The 20,056-nt window shown below is 41.9% G+C and overlaps 1 long non-coding RNA gene across 1 annotated transcript in view; it reads left to right on the top strand.

Annotated features, from left to right (window-relative positions):
* Positions 1-20,056, top strand: part of LOC143678166 (uncharacterized) — a 48,705-nt gene that overhangs the window by 13,151 nt on the left and 15,498 nt on the right. The gene's annotated exons all lie outside the window — the stretch shown is intronic.

Genomic DNA, 20,056 nt, shown 5'->3' with positions numbered 1-20,056 from the left:
CTGGCGTCTGCAGCAGACAGAAGCGTGTGGGCAGGACATGTGGGAATGGCCAGTGGCGAAATGTGGGAAGTAGATGAATAACAATCATTTCCAGTGGGCTGACCCTGTATTTGAGAGTGGCTAAGGGGCAGGCCTAAGTGAAAAAGAGCCAAAAGCCACCTCTCAGCTCCTCTTCTTTTCTCAGTCCAAGCTAACACATAACATTTTAAAACTTTCTTCTTGAAAAATAAATATGAATTAGCAATTGAAAACACCATGAACAGTTTTCCTGAAAGTTATAAGTGTAGTAAGAATCACATAATTCTAATTGTTAATTTTGCTGGTCTTATATCTCTCTCCCTTCTTGTGATGAGAAAAACCCAACTTCCCTTTGGGAACCCATTCTTTCCATTTTTTTAAAGTAAGTTTTTGGCTGGGGTGCATGTGCTAGCATGGACATGGAACCCAAGCCTGGCCAATCAGAAACCCAAATTTCCCTTCATCTGAGCAAGTACTTCATAAATCCAAAGTTGTCCCAATCATAGTGAATCTATGTTTTTGTGCTATTGCTGCTGGGAATAGATGCTTTTTTATTCTGTTGGACTTAAATTAGGAGAATATAGAAAGCAAGTTGCCACTAGCTTTTTCTTACCACCTGGAGCCTGAAGCCAGCACCTCCAGGAGAGCAGAGACAAACTAAGCCAAAAGAGAGAGAAACCTAGCCTAATTAGCATCATTTTAACCCTTGTTTCAAATTACGTGGGTCAATAAATTATGCTTTTTTTCTTTTTAATAGTAGTTGGCATTGTATTTTCTTGCAATTGATTGAGTTTTGACTGGGTAGGATATGTCTCTCACTTTGAAAGATAATAATAATACTATTATAGCAGTGCAGTAAGGATTATGAAATTATGTACCCCAGAAAAGGCCATGTGCTTTTAATCCATTCCTACGGGTGCACCCTTTCTATGGATGGCACATTTTGATTAGGTTATTTAAATTGAGATGTGATTCACTCCATTTAAAGTGGTTCTTAATCCTCTTACTGGAGACCTTTATGAAAGGATCAAAGAGAAAGAGAAGCTCACAGAGAGAAACACCCAGAGGAGTTTAGAGTAAAAGCCACAGATGGTGAAGTCAGAAGCTGAAGCAAGGAGATCTGGGAGAGAAGGATCAACAGACGTCACCATGTGCCCTGCTATTTGGCCGAGAAACCCAAGCTTACCAGTAACCAGTCTTCAGAGAAGGTATCATCTTGTTGATACCTTAACTGGGACATTTTCACAGCCTTAAAACTGTAAACTGAGTTAATAATCCCCCATTGTTAACAGCCAGTCCATTTTTGGTATATTGCATTTCATCAACTTTAGCAAACCAAAATAGTGAAATTCAAAGACTTTGTCCTGTGACAATCAAGTTTAATCACAACTTCAGGGTCCACACTGGGCACATAGGGTGGCATCAGTGCAATTGTTCCAGAAATCATAAGCTTAAATTTCTTCTATCAAGAGTCACGTGATAAAAAAAAAAGTTAGATGGTAAATATTTTCGGCTTTGCAAGCCATATTATCTCTGCTGCAGTTATTAATTTGTCACCTTAGTGTGAAAGTAGCCATAGAAAATAGTAAATGAGTGAGTATAGCTGTATTGCATATATATTTATAATATATATATATATATTTACAGACATTGAGATTTGCATTTGATACTTTTTTTCAGGTTATGAAATATTATTCTTCTTTAGATTTTTTTTAACCATCTATAAACTCTCTGGCCTTACATATGAAAGCAGGCAGTGGGCTAGGTTTTGCCTGCCAGCTGTAGCTTGCCCATTCCTAAAGTTAAAAAGTGTGTCCAGTCATTTAGATGGTTAAAGTATATAAAGTAAAGATATACATTCAACGGACTCATAATTTTGGTGTGACTGTAACACCTCAATCTATCAGTAAACCAAAATGTCCTGGTTCTTTTCTTTCTTTCTTTTGTTCTTTCTTTTTCTCTTCCTGTCTTTGTCTTTTTATTAGAGTAGTTGTGGGTTTACAGAACAATCATGCACTAAGAAAAGAATTCCCATGTATTTATTTTCCTACATCTTATTTTTACTACTTTGTTAATTGATGAATTGTTTGGAAGTGGTCTCTCCAGTTACAGTACTAAAACTCAGTTCAGTGCACAATTCTACATTTTTTGCTGACTGAGAATTTTTTTTTTCCTATTTTAATCTTACCAGAAAGGGAATAAATGATAAGTATAAATGGATGAATTTGGAAGGAAATTTAGGTATTGTTAGACATGTAATATTAAAATCAATCTTAGCAAGAGTTCTCAGTCAGTCTTTACTGTTTTAGAAATATGTTTAGAAAGAGAATTAACCCAAATATTGAAAGAGATGTTGAAAAATGTGCAAAAGTAGGGAGACTGTGAAGAGGATAGTATTTACTTTTGGTGGTTGGTCAGTATTTCAGAAAGGTACAAAACCATGGAAATGTTTCTTCAGTGAGTCCAAAAATGGAACATTCTTTTGGTAAATATCTGAACAAATGACAAGGGAATATTTTATTTGTTGGCATCTACTTCTCCTACAACATCAATAAAATATAGATCAGCTTTGAAAAGCATAATTAGCCTCAAGTAGGATCACTGGGGATAGTTTTAGCAACAGAGCTTCCCAAAGGGCCTCTGTGTCTTCCACCTCCATGGATAGAGCAGGGCTTGTACTACAAACTTGAACCTCTCATGCAGCCGCCACGGTGGTAAACAAGGGTAGAGTTCAAATTTCAAAAGGTTTACTGCTTAAAGAAAAAATAGGACTCTATGAAAACAAATTGCTTTTGAAACTGACAAACAGAAATATCTCCTCCCTAAGTTAAATTTACCTTTGGATTTGAAAGCAGAGAGTGCCAGGCAAAGCACAACTGCACATCCAATCAAAGAAGTCATTGTTTCACAAGCTGGGAAGCAAAATTCTTGACATTCCTCTCTAAGATACACAAGACCCTTGAGGCACCTTTTTGCCATCTCCAATCTTAGATGTATTTTAAATAAAACCAAGAGCTCTTGAAACTGCAAATGACCTCACTAGAAAGAATAATTACATATACACTAGAACAGAGACTATCCCCAGATTTTTGTCCTCCCTATGCAGATATGAATAAGGTTTTTACTTACAACCATATTTGAAATGAGAAAAGAATGGACCTTCATATTTTCTAAGGTGAAAAACTGCTCACAATTTCAAAAAAAAAATCTAAAAGGATATGACATCTTACTTATTTTAAAAGAGAACTGAAAATATTCTGTCAGCTTTAGAAAGCAACCAAACAAAAAAGATTTTAAAAAAGTCTTTCAAATTCTTTTTTTTTAAGTAAAAGAAGTGAAGAATAATTGCTTTGAGGGATGACACTCATTTACAAGGTATCTGTGGGCTTTGTTAAAATTCAATCCAATGTACAATATGAACCTAATATATGTACAGCTCAGGGAGGTACAACTTCATGTTAATTGTTGGTCAATTAATAAATACAGACATAAAGAGGCAAAATTGTGTTAAAAATAGAATATGACTGTTATAATTCAAATAAATGATACTGCAAAGGGCAAAAGGAATTCAGAGGGGGAAATCAACGTGATTTGGGCAGGTATAGAAAATACTGCTGAACAATGGCATTGACAGATCAGATGGGGGGGCGGGGTAGAAGCAGGGATGAAATGGGGTCTTTCCTGCCTGGAACGAACCTGGTAACTGCAGGGCCCCACTGAGGGTCTGCGACTAAAGGTGATTAGCTTGAGTAGAAGTTCTGTGTATCCGAGGACAGACAGAAACCAATATGCCCCTTATACTAAACATGCATGGCTCATAAGGTAACTGTAAAATAATTGAATTATATATCTCATTAAAATTCAATGGAGATCTCTACGTGGGACATGACTCCCAGGAGTGTGGACCTTCCTGGTAACATGGGACAGAAATCCTAGAATGAGCTGGAACTCAGCATCAAGGGATTGAGAAAACCTTCTTGACCAAAAGGGGGAAGAGAGAAATGAGACAAAATAGTGTCAGTAGCTGAGATATTTCAAACAGAGTCGAGAGGTTATCCTGGAGGTTATTCTTACGCATTATATAGTATCACCGTTTTAGTTAAGGTGTAATGGAGAGGCTGGAGGGAAGTGCCTGAAAATGTAGAGCTGTATTCCAGTAGCCATATATCTTGAAGATGATTGTATAATGATACAGCTTTTGCAATGTGACTGTGTGATTGTGAAAACCTTATGTCTGATGCTCCTTTTATCTACCTTATTGACAGATGAGTAAAACATATGGATTAAAAATAAATGATAGAGTTCTTTGATGCACAAAAGTGTTTAATTTTGAGGAGCTCCTGTGGAGAGCCACCTCCCGGTCGGGCCTAGTGGACACGATGCAGCCTGCTCTAGAGTTCCCCCCGCCCATCGAGTGAGCCAAGATGGCGCTCACATCCTGCTTCCGTGTATGACTTGCATATCCGCCAACCGTGCCCACCTATCACCACTGTATACGTGGCATCAGCCCATTGGACCCCGATTATGTATATAAGATGTTACCCGGATGAGGTGGGGGGAATAACCCACAAGGAGCCGTACCTGACGGCCGCATAGAGGTTGTTCCCCCGTGGGGTGTCTTCCCCCGCGTGGAGCCAGTATTAGAGAAAGCTTGCTTAACCCCAGTAAAGATCTGTACTCACAACCGCTACGTGCTCCGGTCTCGTGACTATCACTAAGGTCAGTCTGTTTGCGTCTGTCTCTCTCTCCCTTTTGTCTCCCCTCCTGGCTGGAGGCCCTGAGCTGAGTGAGAAGTCGCGGACAAGTGGTGGCCCGTACGGGGAACCTCTCTCTCCGAACTTCCGGAGTTCGCAGTGGACCTTCTGCGCCTGATCACCGCGGAAAGGTGAGTACCTATTATTAAGTGGGAGTTAAGGGCCGCGGGCTTTCAGGTAGCCCCGGTGACTCGGGAGAGCTCCCCGAGTGAATAAAAGACAGTACCGACTGCAATCATGGGGCAGTCTGAAAGTTCACCTCTGTTAGCTCCTTTAAGGACCCTCTTGAAGCAGCAGGGTATCTCAATTAAGAAAAATTCCCTCCTGCGGTTCCTTGATGATGTGGCAACTTTCGCCCCTTGGTTCCCCCAGACCGGGAGTCTTAGTTTGCCTTCTTGGATAAAGCTTGGCAGAGACATAGACAGGGCGCGCCGTACAGGCTTGTGCATGGACCCGATCCTAGTCCCTGTCTGGGAGGCCGTCCGCGCCTGTCTTGAGGCAGAGGTTGCTACAGGCCTCGGTTCGCCCCTTGCCCTACAGCAGGCACGGCGCGCGCTTCAGGAAGCTCAGTCGGTCTCGTCTGTAGACGGCTCCTGTAAAAGTGAACCGTCAATTCATAAACCGTCCAAGCCAAACAACAGTTCAGACACCTCTGATTCTGAGTCAGATAGTGATGGGACCGAAGGTGCGGATGCGCCCCCGTTAATCGACTGGGAGAGGCCCCCTGTCTCGCCCACGCAGCCCTCCGCCCCGCCAGTGGTCACTGTAGGGGCGCGGCAGCTTCCCAGTGATCCCGGCAAGAAATCTCACCGAGAGCTCCCCCTAGTGTCCGAATCCGGTAATTACGCTGGTCCGCCTTTGCGGAACCCGGAACCCCTTGCAGGCGGGCCGGGGGAGGGGCATCTACAGCTGTATCCCCCACCTGAATACTCAGGCCCTCAAGACCCCATATCATCAACAAGTGGAAGGAGGCATTTCTGGAAATGGGTCCCCTCTTTAACCTTTAGGCCTTTCGGTATACTAGGTGGGTACCAACCGCTTAAGCCAGAGCCAACCCCAGAAATGTACCCGGTTATCATTAATCCCCAGGGTAACAATCAGTATGAAGCATATGATTACAAAGTATTAAAGGAGTTGAGGCAAGCCGTCCATCAGTATGGCCCCAATGCCCCTTTCACATTGAATTTGGTTGAGAATCTTTCTGCCCTGTGCCATACTCCTGCAGATATATACCAGCTGGCCCGTGCTTGTCTGCCACCGGGCCGATATATAGATTGGAAAGCATGGTTTGAGGAGTTAGCTGAAGAGCAAGCCGCAAAAAACGCGGCGGGGAGACGCGGCAGTTGGAGTGCAGATATGCTACTAGGGAAAGGTGCCCACGCACAAAACCAAACAGGGTTCCCTACAGAAGTCTATGGACAGATCTTTCGTTGCTTCATAGGTGCCTGGAAAAAGTTAGCAGATCAGGGAGAAGCTCAAGCTTCACTTAGCAGCATACACCAGGGCCCCACTGAACCATTCGTAGACTTTGTAGCCAGGATGCAAACTGCAGCTGAGAGAATTTTCACAGACCCAGGAATAGCAGAGACTGTAGTTAAACAAATGATATTTGAGCAGTGCAATAAAGAATGCAAAGTAATTCTAGTACAAAATAAGGGAAAGAGCTTGACGGACTGGGTTCGGCTGTGCAGGGACGCTGGCAGCCCGTTAACTAGTGCAGGCCTAGCTGCCATGCTGGCCAGCTCCTTACGAATAAATGCAGTGCAAACCGAAAACCCAGGAGCAAAGCCTAAAGGATGCTACCAATGTGGCCGATCGGGACACATAAAAAGAAATTGCCCTAATAAGGACCAACCAACCACCGCCCAACAATCTAATAAGCCTCATGCGACAGCCAGACTCTGTGGCCGTTGCCATAAGGGACCCCATCGCGCAGAAGACTGTAGATCAGCCTTCGATGCGCAAGGTAAGCGCCTTTCTGGCCGTCCTGAGCAAATTCCAAAAAACGGGCAGAGGGGGTCCGCCTTTCCGGTGGGCCCCCTTACTGGCAGTGTGGCGACGCAGCACCTATCCAGCTCCGCGCCTCCCATGGATCAGCAGGACTGGACCTCTGTGCCACCTCCAGGCTCGTACTGACCCCATCTATGGGAGTCCAATCAGTGAGAACCTCCTTTAAAGGGCCCTTACCGCCAGGTACAGTGGGGCTCCTTTTAGGGAGAGCATCTACAGCCCTGAAGGGACTAACAGTGATACCAGGTATTGTGGACCCAGAGTCCACAGATGACACCCGGATTATGATACAATCTCAGCAAGGCACCTTAGTTATTGAAGAGGGTGATAGGATAGCACAGCTTCTACTCCTACCCAGCTTGCATGCACTCCTTCCAAGCAGAAACAAGCAGAGAAAAGATAAGGGAGTTAGGTTTACTGAAGGAGTTTTTGAGGGCCTTCATATGTCCTTAGAGAATCGACCCATGTTGACTCTTAAAGTGCAAGGCCGACCCTTCTTAGGCCTGCTAGATACCGGGGCCGATCGGTCGATTATAAGACAGCAAGAATGGCCCCCTGCCTGGCCGACGTGCAAGGCGGAAGAAACCATTAGAGGAATAGGCCATGTCTCAGCACCCATGCTGAGTGCAACTGCCCTTCATTGGGCAGATGAAGAGGGACATCAAGGTAATTTTCAACCCTATGTACTAGCCTTGCCCGTGTCCCTATGGGGAAGAGATATTCTAGCAAAAATGGACGTTACCTTGACCAGTAACTGTTCTCCAACTTCAAAAAGTCTGTTAAAAGGAATGGGATACGTCCCTGGCAAAGGATTGGGAGTCTCATTGCAAGGGCATACAGCGTCCATACAGGCTGCCCCCAATTCTGATAGACGAGGCCTGGGTTTTTCCTAGGGGCCACTGAGGGGAGACTCCCACCCACGCCTATAAGACTCAGGTGGAAAACCAATACTCCGGTGTGGGTGCCTCAGTGGCCCTTACCAAAGGAAAAACTTTCAGCACTCCACGCTCTAGTATCAGAACAGCTAAAAAAGGGCCACGTCATTCCTTCCACATCACCTTGGAACACTCCCGTATTTGTCATAAAAAAGAAATCAGGTAAATGGAGACTGTTGCATGATTTAAGAACCATCAACAACTGCATGGAGTCCTTAGGACCTGTTCAAATGGGGTTGCCACTCCTCTCGGCCCTGCCAAAACACTGGCCTGTTTTTATCTTAGATCTTAAGGACTGTTTCTTCTCCATTCCACTTCATCCCGAAGACACTCCAAAATTTGCGTTTACTGTGCCCTCTCTTAACCATGAGGAGCCATGCCACCGCGTCGAGTGGACAGTCCTGCCCCAGGGCATGACTAATAGTCCCACCATGTGCCAGCTATATGTTGCTGCAAAGCTGGCCAACACTCGACAACAATTCCCCCAAGTAAAAATCATTCACTATATGGATGATATTCTGCTTACCCATAAAAACACTGACATTCTCAAGACAGCTCTATCACATTTAGTCCTCACACTTAGAAAAGCCAACCTAGAAGTAGCCCCTGAAAAAATTCAGATGGCAGAAGTTTCCACCTTCCTAGGAGCAAAAATCACGCCTACTCATCTCTCCCCTCAGAAAGTGTCTCTCAGGCTAGATAACATACATACCCTTAACGATCTGCAAAAACTTTTAGGAGATATCAATTGGGTCCGCCCGTACCTAAAGCTGCCCAATGCCAGACTAGCGCCCCTATTTAACTTGCTGAAAGGAGATTCGAACATAACCTCGCCCCGGTGCCTCACTCTAGAGGCGAGACAAGCGCTCAGCCAGGTAGAACAGGCACTCAGTAGCGCTGCTTTAAAAAGAATAGACCCCCAAAAGCCCTTCGAAGCCTGCTTGTTGCCGACAGAATTCCAGCCCACGGCAGTGCTATGGCAACAGGGGCCTTTACTCTGGATCCACCCTGGAATTTCACCTAAAAAGAGTTTAGAGCACTATCCTACAGCGATTGCAGGGCTGGCATTAGAGACCGTCAAAAAAGCCGTGCAGCATTTTGGCCAACAACCAAAAAACCTCAGAGTACCTTACTCTACCCAACAACTTGAAATACTTACTGGAGCTATAGATCAATGGGCCATCCTCCGATGTACCTTTTTGGGAGAAATTGATAACCAATACCCAAAAGATCCCCTCTTACAATTCGTCACCCGTCACCCAGTAATCTTTCCTAAGGTGACTTCATCTAAGCCACTAGCGAACGCTCTCACCGTGTACACAGACGGTTCCAGCTCCGGTTCAGGAGCATATTGCGTAGAAGGAGGTTCTCCTAAAACTGTGTTCTTCCAACCACAGAGACCTCAATGGGTAGAGCTGCAAGTTGTTATCACAGTCCTGAAAGAACTTACCGACCCCCTAAACATTGTATCCGATTCCCTTTATGTAGTGAACTCTGTAGCAATTTTAGAAACGGTGGGAATTATAAACCACTCCTCCTCAGTCAGACCATTCTTTCTCAAACTTCAAGAGACAATATATGCCAGACGATGTCCTTTCTTCATAACCCATATTAGAGCCCACACAGGCCTGCCAGGCCCCATGGCACAGGGAAATCACGTAGTGGATGTGGCCACTCGACAGCCACATATCTTCCCTGCGCTGACACCGTATCAACAGGCCCAAGAGTTTCATACTAAATTTCATGTCAATGCAAGCACCTTAGCCAGACGGTTTCACATACCGCGTGCAGCTGCCAGAGATATAGTCAGAGCCTGCAATAATTGTGCAGAACAGAGGGTAGTCCCTTCAGTTGGAGTTAACCCCAAGGGCCTCATCCCGGGGGACATTTGGCAGATGGATGTCACTCATCATCCAGAGTATGGCAAAGCCAAATATCTACATGTGTCAATAGACACATGTTCTCAAATTATATTCGCATCTGCTGAAACAGGAGAGAAAGTCCACCAGGTTATTGCTCATTGCCTCGCCGCTTGGGCGGCTTGGGGCAAGCCAAAAATATTAAAGACAGATAACGGACCTGCTTACACCAGCAAAACCTTCCAAAAATTTTGTGAAAATATGGAAGTACAGCTGAAGCATGGCATCCCGTATAACCCCCAAGGGCAGGGAATCATTGAAAGAGCACATAGGTCCCTCAAAAACTTCCTTAAAAAACAGAAGGAGGGAATAAGCCATGGCCTGTCTCCAAAAGCTCAACTATCTGTGGCTTTATTTACATATAATTTTCTAAATGAAAACTCACAAGGAATGACACCTGCCCTTCAGCACACCGCTCCGAGCCCTCAACATAGAGGCTTGGTGCGATGGAAAGATGTCCTGTCAGGACAATGGCAAGGCCCTGACCCAGTGCTCAGCTGGGCCAGAGGCTCTGTTTGCATCTTTCCACAGGAACCAGGACGCCAACCGGTGTGGGTTCCGGAGAGACTAGTGAGGACCGTGGCATCGCCAGAAGACGCTAAGGAACCGGTGCTCAATAAAAAGGAGGGATCAACAAGTCCTCAACCTGAACCATCAGATTCGGTCCCCAACTCTGCTGACGACCGACAAGATGACAGTGACAACCCTTCGACTGCCCAGAAAGGAGATCGGTGATAGTATCCCCCACTCTCTTATAAAAATCTATTTAACTTGCATTTGCTTTTTCAGTACAATCGCAGTGATCGAGGGAGAAGAAAATTTCCTCTGGGGCCTGTGGCATCACCCCCCGACGCTGGCCCCATTCTCTGCTGGGTCCCCCGTCTCGGTTCTCCTGGCCCAACTTGACCACTTGGATTCTTTTAGCTGTGGGGTTGTTAGTGGGATTGCTCATTGTTAAGTGCTTGTTAGAACGTCTATTCCAGACGCAGCAGCAATTGCGTGTCACTACGATGCTAGCTATGTCACTCACCCCTGAAGAGACTGGCAACAACCGCAACGCTGCCCGGCCGCTCAGGGCGGGACACTCGAAAGCAAAAGCCGCAGCGAAACCCATGGCTATGTCCCGGGTATAAAAGGCGGCACCAGTAGTCACAATTTTGGTCATAAGCGGATCTCTAGGCAGAGTCACGGTCCTGGCCAGGCTAGACTCAAGCCATTGCACAGAGATGCTTAATGACACCCTCGACTCTGGTTGCCGCTCTCCTAACCCCCTCTATCCCCAGTTGCGAGGCGAAGCACTGCAGGGAGAGTCACGTGGTTTCCAGCTCACGGACTCTCCGGTCTCTATATGAGGAGGCATTCTGGTTGGTGCCTAGCAAGCCTAGTCCAGACTCCCCAAAGCACCAAAACATGTAGTGGGCCACTAGGCCCACGGGAGCTCACTCATCAATGGAGACACTGGGTCGATATATATAAACAAGGGGGAGATGTGGAGAGCCGCCTCCCGGTCGGGCCTAGTGGACACGATGCAGCCTGCTCTAGAGTTCCCCCCGCCCATCGAGTGAGCCAAGATGGCGCTCACATCCTGCTTCCGTGTATGACTTGCATATCCGCCAACCGTGCCCACCTATCACCACTGTATACGTGGCGTCAGCCCATTGGACCCCGATTATGTATATAAGATGTTACCCGGATGAGTTGGGGGGAATAACCCACAAGGAGCCGTACCTGACGGCCGCATAGAGGTTGTTCCCCCGTGGGGTGTCTTCCCCCGCATGGAGCCAGTATTAGAGAAAGCTTGCTTAACCCCAGTAAAGATCTGTACTCACAACCGCTACGTGCTCCGGTCTCGTGACTATCACTAAGGTCAGTCTGTTTGCGTCTGTCTCTCTCTCCCTTTTGTCTCCCCTCCTGGCTGGAGGCCCTGAGCTGAGTGAGAAGTCGCGGACAAGCTCCCATTTATTTATTTATTTATTTATTTATTTATTTATTTCAAAGAACTTCTTCAAGAAAGTAGAAAGACAGCCTACACAATGGGAGACAATATTTGGAAACGACATATCAGATAAAGGTCTAGTATCCAAAATTTATAAAGAGATTGTTCAACTCAACAACAAAAAGACAGCCAACCCAATTACAAAATGGGAAAAAGACTTGAACAGACACCTCTCAGAAGAGGAAATACAAATGGCCAAAAGGCACATGAAGAGATGCTCAATGTCCCTGGCCATTAGAGAAATGCAAATCAAAACCACAATGAGATATCATCTCACACCCACCAGAATGGCCATTATCAACAAAACAAAAAATGACAAGTGCTGGAGAGGATGCGGAGAAAGAGGCACACTTATCCACTGTTGGTGGGAATGTCGATTGGTGCAACCACTGTGGAAGGCAGTTTGGCAGTTCCTCAAAAAGCTGAATATAGAATTGCCATACGACCCAGCAATACCATTGCTAGGTATCTACTCAAAGGACTTCAGGGTAAAGACACAAATGGACATTTGCACACCAATGTTTATAGCAACATTATTTACAATTGCAAAGAGATGGAAACAGCCAAAATGTCCATCAACAGATGAGTGGCTAAACAAACTGTGGTATATACATACGATGGAATATTATGCAGCTTTAAGACAGAATAAACTTATGAAGCATATAATAACATGGATGGGCCTAGAGAACATTATGCTGAGTGAGACTAGCCAAAAACTAAAGGATAAGTACTGTATGGTCCCCTGATGTGAACCGACATTAGAGAATAAACTTGGAATATGTCATTGGTAACAGACACCATCAGGAGTTAGAAATAGGGTAAGATAATGGGTAATTGGAGCTGAAGGGATACAGACTGTGCAACAGGACTGAATACAAAAACTCAAAAATGGACAGCACAATACTACCTAATTGTAATGTAATTATGTTAAAAACACTGAATGAAGCTGCATCTGAGCTATAGTTTTTTTTTTGTTTGTTTTTGTTTTTTTATATATTTTTTATTTTTATTTTTTTCTCTATATTATCATTTTATTTATTTTTCTGTTGTCTTGCTATTTCTTTTTCTAAATTGATGAAAATGTACTAAGAAATAAGGATCATACATCTATGTGATGATATTAAGAATCACTGATTGCATATGTAGAATGGAATGATTTCTAAATGTTGTGTTAGTTAATTTTTTTAATAAAAAAAAAATTTGATTCCCACACTCAACTGGAATCAAAAGTCAAACATATTAATTTCTAATCTAGTTTCCATGTGAGCATAATAACACATCAAATAGCTACAGAGACCTGAAAATATAACATCTCAAACATTCACGAACAGGCATCGCAAGTAGGACTCAGTTAAAAAAATAAATAAATAAATAAATAAATAAATGATGGGGGAACAAATGTTAAAATAAATTTAGTAGATTGAAATGCTAGTGATCAATGAAAGGGAGGGGTAAGGGGTAAGTTATGTATGCATTTTTTCTGTTTTCTTTTTATTTATTTTTCTGAATTTATGGAAATGTTCTAAGAAATGATTATGAAGATGAATACAAAGAAAAGAAAATAAAGAAAGCTGGGGTGTGCCATGGTGCCTCAGCAGGCAGAGTTCTTGCATACCGTGCTGGAGACACAGGTTTGATTCCCAGTGCCTGTCCATGCAAAAAAAAGAAAAAAAAATCAATGGGGAATTTCTTCACTGCCCTCTGCTGTCTCTTGGGCTGTGAGATGATGTCTGCTAACTAGAAGGCATATGAATCCTTTAAGTCACTAAATAGACTCTTGATTCAGAAATTAGAATTTCCAATTTTGGGTAATATGCAGAAGTCCTAACTCCATTTTAAGTTACATTTTCTTGCCTCTTCCAGCTCAAGTCTGCACATGAAAGCTAGTCATGTGTAGGCTCTTCATTAACCTCCATCCCTTCCTCCCAGCTCATTGAGAGTGGCTTCTTATTTCTCCCTTCCCAGGCATCAGGGGTAGGGTAAGTCTTATAGGACTAGCACTGTTGTAAGATGGTGTGGTAGTTAGGTTCAGGTGTCAACTTGTTCAGGCGATGGTGCCTAGTTCTATTGCTGTGGACATGAGTCAATGGCATGTGAACCTCATCTGCTGCTTATTACATCTGCAGTTGGCTAGGAGGCATGCCTGCTGCAATGAATGATGTTTGATTTAATTGGCTTGTGCTTAAATGAGAGAGCCTAACATAGCACAGCCCAAGCAGCTCAGCCTACCTCATCTCAGCACTCGCAGCTCAGCCCAGGCCCTTGGAGATACAGAAAGAAATCACTCAGGGGAAAGCTGTTGGAACCCAGAGGCCTGGAGAGAAGGCCAGCAGAGATCGCCCTGTGCCTTCCCACATAAGAGAGAACCTCAGATGAAAGCTAGCTGCCTTTCTTCTGAAGAACTATACATTTTTAACTAAATAAATCCCCTTTTATTAAAAGCCAATCCATCTCTGGCGTGTTGCATTCTAGCAACTAGAACAGATGGCTTTCTGCTCTCTGGGGCTGGCAGATATTTCAAGCTCCCTCTTGCCTTGTCTACCTGGGCTATTTAGAGATTCCCAAGGGGACTACACTACCACAATGTAGGCCACCACCTTCCACCTCACCCCTGGTAACTGTCCACCCCTCACAAACTCTCCCCATTGGGTCTCATCACTTCTTCAGCTATTCACAGCCCAGTATATTCATTTGGGGGGTGGAGTGGGGTGGGGGTGGGGGTTCACCAGTTAACTCACAGGTTATCGTAAAGGAACCCATACCTGGTCTTCCCTGAAAGTTTCTAATCCTTGAGTGGAGTGGCAACCCTGGAGTCCAAAAGGGACCCTAGGAAGGGTCATGGGCCTACGTCAAGAGTCTATCCTTGAGTAAGTTATATTTTTGCAACATGTAGTGATATCTGACATATTTAAGACATATCCTATGGCCTTTCTTTTAAATGCCATTGTTTTCTGATGCCGCTGTTGCATCTAGACCTTCCAAAATGGGAAAACAATTCTGGGAACTTGACTGGGCTTATGGTGACCCACCAGGGACCGTGACTACAAGACACTCACACAGCTCTTGGAGGAGCAGGGTTGGGGGCTGTGCCTAACCATTCAAATCCACCCAAGGCAAGATCAGCTTTTCATGCCACGGACCCACGCTCTGATGAAAACTATGGACCCTGTGGTCAGGAAAAGCATTTTAAAGTGCATATAATAAAACACAAGCTGGGGTGGGCTATGGTGGCTCAGCAGGCGGAGCTCTCTCCTGCCATGCCTGGAGACCCGAGTTCGATTCCCGGTGCCCGCCCATGCAAAAAAAAAAGAAAGAAAAGAGAAAACACAAGCTATTCCGCAAGGAGCCAATTAAATTCAGATACAGTTCTCAAATTATTAAAATGTGATCTAATAAAGATGTGTTCCTCTATTACTACTATATAATATGACCTCATGGCAGGTCCAAAACTATTGTATTTTCAAAGTAGTGATGGAGTGTAGATGGTATTTCGTAATATCTGCTATTACTAAAAAGTGATGCAATATTTGTGATTTCCATTGGTGACGGTGATTGGTATCGTGAATACCGCTGTGGCTCATTTCCTAAATTCCTGGTTAAATAGAGTGCTAAATAATGTGAGACAATTGGGACAAATCAAGGTTTCTCAAATTCCACCCTGACACTAAAGTAATCTGCTTGAATATTGTCACTACCTGTGAATTATTGCTAGCTGGTCTATGGAGGAAGTTTAGCTCATTAAATTCAATGAACTGACCTACCCCTTCCTTATATCACTGCTTCCAGTGGCTTCTCCCATCCTGCTTTTCCCGTGGTAGACTGTTCCTCCCAGTTTGCAGGGCCCAGTTTGGCCTGTGGTTCTTCACTTCTGAAAACAATTACCATTTCACAGAATAGCAGTTTATTTTTTCTCAGAATTTTTCTGCACATCGGGGCACTCGGCCACACTGGATGCAACTTTTGTCCACAGGACCGGGCCTATCAGAACCAAAGAGTTTTCCTTTTGCCTAATAAGATGATGTTGGCTTCAAAAATAAAACACCTCCCTTCCCTCTGGAAAAGCAGGCTTCCTGTTGGGAATTCCAGTCTGCCTCTTCAGCAGTGTGAAATGACCCAGGAAAGCACTTCATAAGTGGCTGTCAGCCACAGAGTAAGCAGGAAAAGATGATGAATTGACCGCTAAGCGACCCTATCAGAGCACAGTTTGGGCATGCACTTTGCATTAGATTCTATATCTTTTCTGTGTTAAACATAGTCAGGGATTCCCTAGGAGTTCTAGCCTGAGGCTATTACTTCTAATAATTGAGACTGATGAAAGGTCGTGGTATTTTTACAGCTTAGCTGTGACACGCAATATATCACTTGGCTTCTCTCAAAAAAAAAAATACTATACACTTCATTGGCAAAAGGTTTGATCCTCAGTTTTTCCTCCCCACACTATCTACGACATATTTGCTTGGGTTTGCTGATGAATTTCATGTTTAGAATGATCCAGAAAATTGCCTGGTGCTAGGATGAGATCACTCAGGTAGAAAGCAAATGTTTCAGGATCATTAGGAAATTAATTACGTGAAATGATTGACATGTTGCAGCCAGAGGGGAAATGTTACAAGCAGACTTGCTTGTTGGAATAACCACTGCATTTCCCCTGTGAAACACTGCTTGTTGTAGTAACAGAGGGAAAGCCATACAGAAGGAAGAGCAACTGTTCAGAAAATTATTGCTTATGGGATTTCAACTCTAGGGTGGTTAATTTCTTTTCTGATTATGCTTAAAATATGGGTAGTTTCTGAGTCCTAATGTAAAAACTGACACTTGGAAGGTTTTTTGAATAGATTTTATTATTGAGAAGGAGAAATGGAGAAAACCAGTGATAAAAATAACAGGCTATCTATGATAAAGGAAATAGCACATATGAAACCCAATGAATCTGTCCAAAGAGGCATTTAGGGGAAAATTCATGTATCCATTTCTATATCAACTGAAACTATTCATATACAAAAAGGACGTTTGTGAAATAAGCCAAAGAATCCCCCCAATGTCTTAAAGATGACACAAGGAAAGTTGTCAGTAAAGATTTAGGTGGAAATAAATATATTTTAAAATGGGAACTATTGAGTTAAATAATACCTAGAATTATTTATTTATGAAGATGTGAAATGCCTAAAATTTTAATTTGAGAAAGTAGAATTAGAAAGGAAAAAAATACCTTACTCTATATTCTGTTATAAAAGATTACAGATGCTGACAAATGCATAGCAACCAAGACTTGGACAACCTGCTCTCTTGTTCCATAACTTGATCAACATTTTATCCAGTATCATCATGAGAGGTCTAAACAGCTTGTGTAAGATCTAGCTTCAGTGCACTACTTCAGGCACCCAGAAAATCTTGCTAAATGAGATGAATGGAAGGATGAGGTAAGGCATGGAGAGAGGGATAACTAAAATTTCCACTCAATATTGATCTGCAACCTAAAATTCCAGTGTACAGAAGGGTAAACTAATGCTAAGAAAACAATCAACAATAAGTAGCTTAATTTATTCCAAAGAAAATGAAAATAAAAGAATTGTGGAAATAACTTGTAAATGAGTTCGTTTTAAATCCTATAAGGAATAAAGGCCTAATAGCATGCAATAAAAGAAGAAGAAATTATGAAACAAAATGGGTAGGAATGAGCTAAGTGAGGATATTAAAATGAGAAATTCTGGAAATATTTTTTGAAATTTTAATGTAAAATAGGATTGCAATCTATAGAATAACTCCAGCCTAGACAGTAGAAAAGAAACTTGATGAACTAGAAGATATTAAAAGGAATTTATTTGGAAGCCAGAATACATAAAGAAAGCGATTTTCTCAATCTTTTACACGAGAAGTCAGATGATTTTTTCTGCAGGTGGCTGCCCTGTGCACAGTAGAATGCTCAGCACCATCCCTGACCTCTATGAAATAAACAGATAAACACATTCACAGGAACAGTTAAGAGATATGGAAAATAAGGTGGGAAATTCCAGCAATGGGTTAGTAGGCATCTCACAAGAAGATTCTGGAAGGAATATAGGGAGATGTTTTCTGGGATTGAAGAAAAGCGTGATCTTCAGATTAAATATACTAAAAGTAGAGAAGAATAAATAAGAAAAAACCAAGCTTCATATTAGATAAAACGGCAGATGATTGAGGTCAAAGCAGTAACAGTTATTGCAGTATAACAATAAAAGTTATTAAAATAAGATGTAGCAAACTTCTCATCAACAACGTTTTTAAAGTGATAAAGGGATTCTCAACCTAAAATTCGACATACTGCTTAACTATAGTCAAAACAGAGACAAAATAATCATATATTTTTTCAGTGCAAAGAGTAGGAAAGTTACAACTCATTAGTCTTCTCTAAAAGGACTGCCAAATAAAAAATCAGAGAGGAGATGTGTGCAGACATTGCTAATGAAACAAAAAGAGAATAAAATAAATGTTACTAATAAAATTTATGCCAGGTAGGTAAAAAATAAAAGATGCAGTAAACACAAAACATTTAATAAGATGGTAGAGATAAGTTCAAAAGTACAAGTAATCACAATAACTGTAAATAGAATATGTTACCCTAACCTATTAAAAGTCAAAGAATGGAGTGCACGGGTAGTTCAGAGGTTAGAATGCCTGCCTTCCATGCAGGGAACTGGTTCGATGCCCACCCCACCCCCCCAAAAGCCAAAGTCAAAGAATATCTGGACTGGATAAATTTAACCAACAACCAATTTCATATTTAAGATGAATCTCTATTCTTGCCAAAATTAAGACAAAAGATATCCAATATCATAGCATAGATATTCACTATTGTTTTCAAGTTCTAGCTAATGCATTATAATATGATATAGATACATGTGTACTTCTAGAACAGTGGCAAAAATATTGTCACATATATATATATATATCTTTTCTTTTTTTCTTTTGGCATGGACAGGCTCTGTGAATTGAACCCAAGTCTCCAGCATGGCAGGCGAGAATTCTGCCACTGAGCCACCATTGCACTGCTCTGTCATATTTTTTTTTTGATAATGCAATTTTCTATCTAGAAAGTGCAGAAGACTAAACGAAAAAGAACTAAAAAATTAGAATTAATACATAAAATTTATTCAATATTCTAGACTAAAATATTATTAAAACTAAACTCATTTCCCAGGAATAATCAGTTTGAATTTATGGTGAGAAATTTCTCCATTCATAACAATAACATTTAAAAATATACATGTTATTAAGAAGAACTATTCTTGAAATACTAGTGGTCAATGAAAGGGAGGGTTAAGGGCTATGGTATGCAGAGTTTTTTTTCTTTTTTTTTTTCTGGAGTGAAATAAGTGTTCTAAAAATGATTATAGGAATGAATACACAACTGTGTGATGATATTATGACGGACTGATTGCATACCATATATGGACTGTATGTAAGTAGAGATTTGTCAATAAGAACATTTTTTTTAAATACCTTACAAAAATCACGAGCATTTTAGTATGCAAAATAGTCCTTTATATTTGGTTTATGTCCTTAATTCCAACCTGTTACAGGGTCCACACAAGCATAAAATGTGGAAGTAGTTCCTCTGGGCTTCCTACTAACTTCATACATCCTCCCAACATTTTATGATAAAAATTTGCAAGCATATAGAAAAGTTGAAAAAATTTTAGAGTGACTACCCATATATCCAATCAACATTTTACTGTACTTGGCTTTAATGAGACATCTATCATCTTTATTTTTTAAATTAGTTTCAAAATAAATTGCAGCATTAGTGCATGTCATTCCGAAATACTTCTTAAATACTTAAGCATACAGATCATTGACTAGAGTTCAATATTTATTTATCGTTATTTTCTTCTTTTCAGATAATATTTACACACAATGACATACAAGTCTTAAGTGAGCATTTGGTGACCTGAGCAAACCATCCTTCTATTAATAAACAAAACATGACTGTCACTGCCAAAGTTCCCTCATATTCTTTCCCTGTAAATCCTCACCATGCCAACAAAAATGACCACTGTTCTGATTTTTTTCCCATCACAAGTTGGTTTTACCCCATCTAGAACTTCATGTAGATGGAATCCTGGAGCATGTACTTATTTTGAGTAAGTCTTTTTTCACTTAGCATACTAACTTTGTGATTCACCCATGCTGTTACATCTCTCAATAGTTTGCTCTTTTTTATTGCTGAGTGGTAGCACCCCATTGTATAAAATAGCATAGTTTACCCACTTTTCTTTTTATGGATGTCTTAGGCTGTTTCATCTTTGGGGTTTTTGTGAATGCAATTAACAATTTTTTACAAATCGTTTTTGGATGTGTTTCCTTGAAATTGAAGGGTCATTGACTAGGGACTTTCTTAATTTTTAAAAGAAATTAGAAAGGTTTTTCCTAAAATTGTTGTAGCAT

Source organism: Tamandua tetradactyla, chromosome 3 (assembly GCF_023851605.1).
Source record: "Tamandua tetradactyla isolate mTamTet1 chromosome 3, mTamTet1.pri, whole genome shotgun sequence".
Taxonomy (NCBI): domain Eukaryota; kingdom Metazoa; phylum Chordata; class Mammalia; order Pilosa; family Myrmecophagidae; genus Tamandua; species Tamandua tetradactyla.
The sequence above is the reverse complement of the archived record's forward strand: the minus strand, read 5'-3'. Positions and strand labels throughout refer to the sequence as shown.